Below are 8,816 nucleotides of genomic sequence, written 5' to 3' on the forward strand. Positions count from 1 at the left end.
TGACGTGGTGGTGTGATATAATGATTTCATTTGTGGTTTTTATGCACTTTAGTAGTTTTTTTGGATTTAGACAGATATCATGTTTAAGTGGTTATCTTCTGGATGTTTTGTTACTTTGAAACTAATGTCACCCTTTTATTTTGAAATGTGTTGGATGTTATGGTTATACAATGTATTGTTGACGTGTTTTCTTAAAGAATTGTGGTATACATCACGATTCTTGTAGCATTACAATAATCATTCGACTTATTTTGTTAAGAATATACCATCGAGATTAACTTACAAATATGACATGCTCCTTTTATTTTGAAATGTGTTGCATGTTATGGTTATACAATGTACTTTTGATGTACATTCTTAAAGAACTATGGAATTCATCACGATTCTTGTATCATGGCAATAAACATTGTTTTTATTTTTTTTAAGAATATAAAAGCAAGATTTAATTAAGAATATGACATGCTGATATCCATGATCTAATTCTTTAAATAAAGGTTGGTATTCGTAACTTAATTATGTTAAGAATGTAATAATATTCAAAAGAATGTAGTTGATCAATACACATAGAATATAAAAATTGGTTCCAAAGAATGTAGAAAGTCATAGTAATGAATATGATTGCATTGTATTATGACATTGTTGTAGACAATTTCATTTGAGAAATTATAAAAAAAACCAAATCCATTATCCAATGTTTTTTTTAAGAATATGATGATAGCATTGTTTGAAAGTTTAAGTCTAGTATGACTACTCATTGTGGCATAAATGGTAGTTTTTTTTAAACCTCAATATTTTTAACAATAAGCGAGCATACAACATAATATATTTGAATCTCAGCCTTAATTTTACTATTCATAGGTTTTAAAATGAAATTTACATAAATAAAATTGAATTATCAAAGAAATAATGTAAATTGAATAATAATCAATATCTGTCTCTTCATTATTCTAAAACAAAACATTAGTAAAATAAAAAGAAATACTAGTCTTCTTTTCTGAAAGGACAATTCCTTTTGTCGTGATGAACTAACTGCTTGCACACATCACACTTTCTTTTAACCTTCTTAGCTTTAAGGGCCAACATCTCTCTCTTGCTTGTTATCCTTTTGCCATGGCTCCCAAACCCTTTATTTTTAATATTCGTTGGGTTTTTAATGTTGTTGACATTAGGAACTCTTACACTAATGTTTTCTCAAATCGTGAAGACCTGTTACTAGGTTGCTGGATAGAGTAATCAACACCGAACTTGGTTTTCAAATTTTTTAGTTCGCCTAAGTACTCTTCCAACTTAACTTGTTCGTGACTAAAAAAAGAAATGCATTGATCAACTATTGAGAATATATCAATTCCAGTTTTATCCACATTAACATCAACATGTGCATTTAAACGCCTCCTAAATAGTTTTGCAGGACTAACATCTCTACACCAACGCTTTAACACGTATCTGTCAGGTATCTTATCGTATGAGTAGAAACAAAATACACATAATATGTGTCTACAAAGTATACCGACATGCTCAAAATTCTTACATGTAACACCCTGAATCCTGGATGTGAAACTTGTGAGTTATAATGCACATTGTAGGACCTACTCGACGAGTAGGTTGGTCCCGAATTGTCGTGTAGGAGTTGAGTTGGCCGCGTGGGATATGAAGCCTACTCGTCGAGTCGAGGGCTGGACTCGATGAGTTGAGCCTGTGTAGTGAAACCCTAATTTTTCGGGTTTGTGTCCTACTTAAGGGACCTTAAGCCCTCATTTACGCCTCCCATGTCACCATACTACTATGTGAAGAACCCTACTCTAGCTACAACCTTGTGTGAGAAGAAGAGAGGCTAATCTTGTATGTTTTAGTGCATTGTTGAGGAAAGTTGAGGAGAAAAAGACTTTGGACGAAAGGAAGCTGTTGGATCCAGTGTTTATTTGTCCTTAGCTTCTGTTTGAAGGTAAAAAGTGACCACATTGCTCATTATTTGATTAGATCTTGTTTTTAGGGAGTTTTAGGGCTTTTTCCATCTTTCTTTGAGACCTTGAGTGTTTTGAGCTTGCCAAGAGGTTTAGGCTTCAAATTCGGACCATATGAGGTCCTTTGAGCCCAAAGGTCCAAGCTTTATCAAGCTAGAGGAAAGCTTTTATGCATTAGACCCTATATGGAACTTGTTTTGGCATTCTGAGCCCTATATGCCATGCATGAACGTAAAGCTTGCAGCTTTACGTGATACTTCAGCCTTGGGAGGCTAGATCTAGAGTTTGGGGTTGCAGTTCTGCCTTAAATCGTATGAATGAGAAAATGGACTTAAGGGACTTGACGAGTTGATGAGCCAACTCGACGATTCGGTTAGGGTTTTACCCTGATGGTTTGGACGCGTTACAGACTCAGCGAGTTGGTGAGACAACTCGACGAGTTAAGGGAGTTTTACCCGTCTTTGGATTCAGAGTGGACTCGACGAGTTGATGAGACAACTCGACGAGTAGGTGGGATTTTCCTGGTCTTTTGGACACTGTATGGACCCGACGAGTTGGCTAGCAACTCGGTGAGTAGACTCGGGTTTTCGCGATTTACTGAGTTCTGAGGGACTCGACGAGTTCATGAGTTGTACTCGGCGAGTTGAGTCAACATGGACTGTTGACTTGAGTGGTGACTTTCGTTGACTTTTAGAGTTTTGGTCGACTGTGGATTTTGGAGGCCATGGAGGGGCGGAGATTAGACCAGCCGCTCGAGTGTGGGATACATTGCTTTACTCTGCGAGATGAGTCTTCTCACTATACTTACCTTGAGTGGTAATTTTGTGTGATCGGAGAGTCTTGTGTGCTTATATTGAGTATTGTGATATCTTGCATTATGTATTTGTGATTTATGATGTGTATTATGTTGAGCCTTACTGAGTTAGGACCGGAGGGTTCCACTGAGACACATCGACCAGAGGGTCTTATTTGAGATATAGCCATGAGAGGCTAATGAGTTATGTGTGGTATTTTGGGGAACTCACTAGGCTTCGTGCTTACCGTGTTGTGTGTTATGTGTTTCATGCACTTCTCAAGATCGCGGAAAGGCGCCAGCTTGATTGTACACACATGTTTGAGACTATGTCGAGGATTCTGGGATATTATCAGTTGTTTTGATTAAATCATGTTTTTGACACTTGATACATTGTGACTTTAAGAAAATGTGATACTGTTTATGTGATTTATAAATGAAAAATTTGTCTGAAAGTTTAGAGTGTTATAAGTTGGTATGAGAGCCTTGGTTTGAGGGATCTAGATGTACTCTCGGGTACGTTCGAACTCAAACTGAGGATTTGAGGAAATTTTCTAAAAAGAAATGATTTTCTAAAACGAGTAAGAGCTTTTAAGAGGAAACGAGATGGAGCGGTGTGTACAATCAGCCAGAGCCCGAACGGTGATTTCCCAAAATACCATTACTTGTTTACATTATGAGATACTTATTGGATATTAGAGCTGCATGCTAGAGGATAGGCTAGGTATTTCAGGAATTCAGAGCTAGAGATGCCTGATTCATGATGCCTTAGCCTAGGGGATGCTATTGATTGGTATTATCTGCTATTTGCTCTATGTATGTGCTGAGTAGGAGTACCTAGCAGGAATCTTTTAGAGAGATCTTTGAGTAGCGGAGTAATCTAGGAGAGATACCTAGATGTGCATTTGAGGAATCTACTGAGAGAGTAGTTAGATACCCACGAGGGGTAGGATTGCCTGAGTTCGGTGATGCCTTATGAGTTGTGGATAGAGCAAGTGGAGTGTATGCTAGAGTGGTTTTATGTGCTGGTGGAGGTTATCCGATGCCCGAATGCTGCTTGCTTTTTGCTTTATGGAATTATTAAATAACGGGAGCCAGCTACTAAATGAATATGACGATATTCAGGAGGTAGATGGCTGGCATCGTGAGGGGTTCTTCAGCAGCTGATGGCAGAGAAGTGCTAGAACCTAAGAGAGCCTAGGGAGTAATTTTAGTCCGATGAGTATGCTGTTTAGAGGAGAGTATTCGCTGGAGAGCGAACATGTGTAATGGGATTGGAGATCGAGAAGTTTGGGCAGCTACTTAGGAAATCTGGGACGATCTGTGTGGAAAGTATGGGTAGATGTGGAAGGTAGTATCGGCCCGTACTACTGAAAGCAGAGGACCCATACTCGAAACATGGAGAATTCCAGAGGTTCTAAGTAGCAGATTGGGGGGAGATAACATGGTTCGGGTACCATGATTCGTAGCGGAGTGTGATTCCACCTTTTCCAGTTATCTCGCTATGGTTGTTCAGACTGAGAGTGCATGTGGTAGATTGTGGGGCCAGAGGTCCATGTCGGTAGAGCTTTAATAGAGTGTACCTTGTGAGGAAAATTGAGTTTAGATCCAGAGGGGTTTGACTGGTAAGGTGCCAGTTGGAGTCGCGGGACTTGAGGAATAGTAGAGATGATGCTTTGTGGAGGATTGCGGTCTGGATTGAGTGATCGGCTGATGGTTGAGGTGTCACTTCCTGTGATGAGAAATTCCCTATTTTCATTTCCCGTGTGAAGCGAAAGAGATAACGAGCTTCCGGTTTCAGAGTTTGGAGGTAAACCCTATGGGTAGCATATAGTTGAGATATTTTCACCAGAGTATGTGTGGTATGTATGCTACGAGGTATTTCTTATTATATCGTGAGAGAGTCATCAGAGGGGACTGAGATGCATGAGAACACGGATATGCTTTAGTTAAGAATAGTAAGGCATATTTTAGCAGCAGTTCCAGATAATCAAGAGGGGTATATCGGGGCGGCGGCCCTCGTTGTTTACGTTGTATATCGACTGTGAGAGAAAGGTCTCTTGATTCTATGATAATTCACACGATGGAATGTTGGCTGAGGAATCAGAGATGAGGTGTGTGTGATAGTTCATTATTCTCAGGTGAGAGAGTTGCAACTAATTCGGGATAGTCGAGATGTCCGGTGATGTGTCGATATGAGATTTTGGGGTGACTAGAGGCAGTTACATTGGGATGATTCCGAAGTTTTCATCTAAGATATGAGATACTTGGAGTTATTGGTTCATTATCTGGAAGATCATCGAGTGCTGCATGGTACATTCCATGAGTCGGGAATGGTACATCTGGTGATCCAGGCTGTAGTGTGGTTTGTTTGGTATGTCAATGGACGATGGTTCGAACCCTATGTGGGGGAGAACTGGATACTTTGTTGGGAGGATCATCAATCTGCTTGAGTTTCATTTCAGAAGATTAGGTAGGGGGATCTACGGTCGGGGTATATGAGACTTGAATTCTGTGGTGGTCAAGGCAAGGTATAGAATGAGATGATGCATGTTGCATATGCTCAGAAGAGAATGAGTATCTTCACGGCAGCTGGCCGTTGGACAGGAATCTGATTATGGTCCGTGTTTCTTTGGTGTGCCAATGTTTGAGTTTCGAGATGGTTGGGTTGCGGAGGTTAAGATTCGATTGCTGAGAGATTGATAGTCCGACATATAGGTTGTTATCTGTATTCCGGAAGGGGCAACAGTTGATGTGTCAGTCAACTTCAGAGTCGTATGAGTAGTTTCGCATGGGCTGGATCAGTAGAGGATGGGGTTTTGGATTGTCGTCAACGTGTTCTCAGTCATTGACGATTCCTCCGTGCTTCAAGTTGTGAGTTGGATTACTTCAAGGCTTCGAGTTGTGTGGGTGAAAGATCAGTGGTCGTGGCAAGACATCGTTAGATTTCGTGATGGTGTATCGAGGTATCCGAGTATGATACCCTAAATTGTTTGATTACTATGAGACTTGGGTTGTCAGACGGCAAGTGGAACATCAATCGACTATATTTCCAGATGTGAGACCATCAGTTAATTGTCGCCAGACAGGGATTGTCCAGGGGTGTGAACTGTACTGAGGGAAAGTGCTTTGTCTACGAGAATTTTCGTCAAGAGTAGTGATGCATAATTTGGGAAGGTGAGCGCACCAATCTTTGTTGGACCGCGGAGCATGAGTTAGTGGACATGGTATGGTGATAGCTTGATGGTGAGATTGTGGGGTGACAAGAGAGTAAGTGGATCCAGGTAGGAGTAATCACTTAGGGCTGTCAGGGAAAACCGTGGGGGTGAGCCCATGGCGAGTAAGAGAGAGTATCGTAATACTACGGGGAGCCGTAGCATTCACGATATCAGTACGAGAGAGAATCGTAATACTACGGGGAGCCGTATCATTCAGGAGTCAGTATGAGAGAGTATCGTAATACTACGGGGAGCCGTAGCATTCACAAATCAGTGAAGGAGGGTATTGTAATACTGCGGGGATCCGTAACATTTACGAGTCAGTGAGAGAGAGTATTGTGATACTGCGGGGAGCTGTAGCATTCACAAGATGGTAAGAGAGAGTATCGTAAGACTACGGGGATCCGTAGCACCCAGTAGCCAGTGAGAGAAGGTTATAAGACTGCGGGGAGCCGTAGTACTCATCATTCAGTGAGAGAGTGATGTAAGACTGCGGGGAGTCATGGCATTCACTAGTCAGAGTGTGACGCAGAGGGGTTTTTAGGCCTGAGTAGCCTTGCCAACTGATTCTGTGGGAACCTGGTGGCCGAACCAGGGGTGAGACTAGGGTCTCAGCGATGGTCAGAAACCGTTGTGTTTTGAGTTAGAGAGGGGTTGTCGCAAATCGGAAGGATCGAGGTGTAATGGATGTGTAGATTCGTGGAACATGGGTCATGAGTTGAGTGCCAGAATGGGATGAGTGGTTCCAATTTTGTGTCGGACCATACTCTTGTGGGTGAGTTTGGCTCTATCTGTGTTGAGGACGAGCAGGTTTGGATTTCGGACTCTCAGATGGATTTCATGCTGAGTGGGATGTGTTTTCCATATGATGTTTTAGAACTGAGTGGTTCAGTTCGTTGGTTTGGGAAGGACCACGAGACGCATATAACTAGTAAGTGGTAGACGACAGAGGTCGGAGGTGAGGCGACTTCAGATAGGGTTGTAGTGTTCGCTTGACGTAAAGCGAACCTCGTGACTTTGTGTGTCATATGATGGGCTGAGATAGCTATTATGAGAAGGAAGTTCATAAAGTCGATTTATTGGGTGTGCAATGGGTAGCCTTTGGAGGTTCAACTGTTGGGTCGGGAGCTGACCTGGTGCTCAGTGTTGGAAGGGATAATTAAGAGGAATCCAGGGCTTATGATTATAGACGTCATAGGATAGTCCCGAGCGGACATGATCATTTTTTCTTGTCTCTGAGGACAGAGTATTGAGGTTCATTTTTTTCAGACGGGTTCTGATAGCAGTGCAGGTGGTGGGTCCCTGGTGAGACGTGACCCTTTCATTCCTTTTGGGTATAATCTGGATCGACTGATATGTCAGGTATGAGTGTTCGTCAGTTGTTTATGGTCAATGACCTGATTTCATCAGTCGCATCAAGATAATCAGAGCTAGAAGTGTGATAACAAGATCTGTCATTTGATGAGTGATTGACATGATGATATTTTGCATTGGCGGTCGGGCAGGGAGACAGACCACTTGAGTTTCCAGGTTCTGGAGAGTCAAAACTAGTACCGCAACAGCAGAGGGGTCCGTCCTTCTTCAGGATTGGGAGTTCATGTTTGGGTTCGGATGTCTTGGGAGGGAGAGTGTTGTATGATATGAGATTTTTCGGTGGTGCTTCTCGGGATATTGGTTTCGATCTATGTATTGTTATGGAGCGATTTCGAGGGCGAAATCTAACTCAAGTAGGGGAGAATTGTAACAACCCGAATCTTGGATGTGAAACTTGAAAGTTATAATGCACATTGTAAGACCTACTCGCCGAGTAGGTTGGTCCCTACTTGTCGTGTAGGAGTTGAGCTGGCCGCGTAGGATATGAAGCCTACTCATCGAGTCGAGGGGCTGGACTCGACGAGTTGAGCCTGTGTAGTGAAACCCTAATTTTCTGGGTTTCTGTCCTACTTAAGGGACCTTAAGCCCTCATTTTCGCCTCCCATGTCACCATACTACTATGTGAAGAACGTTAATCGAGCTACAACCTTTTGTGAGAAGAAGAGAGGCTAATCTTGTGTGTTTTAGTGCATTTTTTAGGAAAGTTGAGGAGAAAAAGACTTTGGACGAAAGGAAGCCGTTGGATCCGGGGTTTATTCATCCTTAGCTTCTGTTTGAAGGTAAAAAGTGACCACCTTGCTCATTATTTGATTAGATCTCGTTTTAGGGAGTTTTAGGGCTGTTTCCATCTTTCTTTGAGACCTTGAGTGTTTTGAGCTTGCCAAGAGGTTTAGACTTCAAATTCAGACCATATGAGGTCGTTTGAGCCCAAAGGTCCAAGATATATCAAGCTAGAGGAAAGCTTTTATGCATTAGAGCCTATATGGAACTTGTTTTGGCATTTCGAGCCCTATGTGCCATGCGTGAACGTAAAGCTTGCAGCTTTACGTGATACTTCAGCCTTGGGAGGCTAGATCTAGAGTTTGGGGTTGCAGTTCTTCCTTAAATCGTCTGAATGAGAAAATGGACTTAAGGGACTTGACGAGTTGATGAGCCAACTCGACGATTCGGTTAGGGTTTTACCCCGATGGTTTGGACGCGTTACAGACTCGGCGAGTTGGTGAGACAACTCGACGAGTTAAGGGGGTTTTACCCGTCTTTGGATTCAGAGTGGACTCGACGAGATGATGAGACAACTCGACAAGTAGGTGGGATTTTCCTGGTCTTTTGGACACTGTATGGACCCGACGAGTTGGCTAGCAACTCGGTGAGTAGACTCGATTTTTCGCGATTTACTGAGTTATGAGGGACTCGACGAGTTCATGAGCTGTACTCGGCTAGTTGAGTTAACATGGACTGTTGACTTGAGTG

Source organism: Lactuca virosa, chromosome 5, assembly GCF_052849685.1.
Source record: "Lactuca virosa cultivar CGN04683 chromosome 5, Lactuca_virosa_CGN04683_v6, whole genome shotgun sequence".
Taxonomy (NCBI): domain Eukaryota; kingdom Viridiplantae; phylum Streptophyta; class Magnoliopsida; order Asterales; family Asteraceae; genus Lactuca; species Lactuca virosa.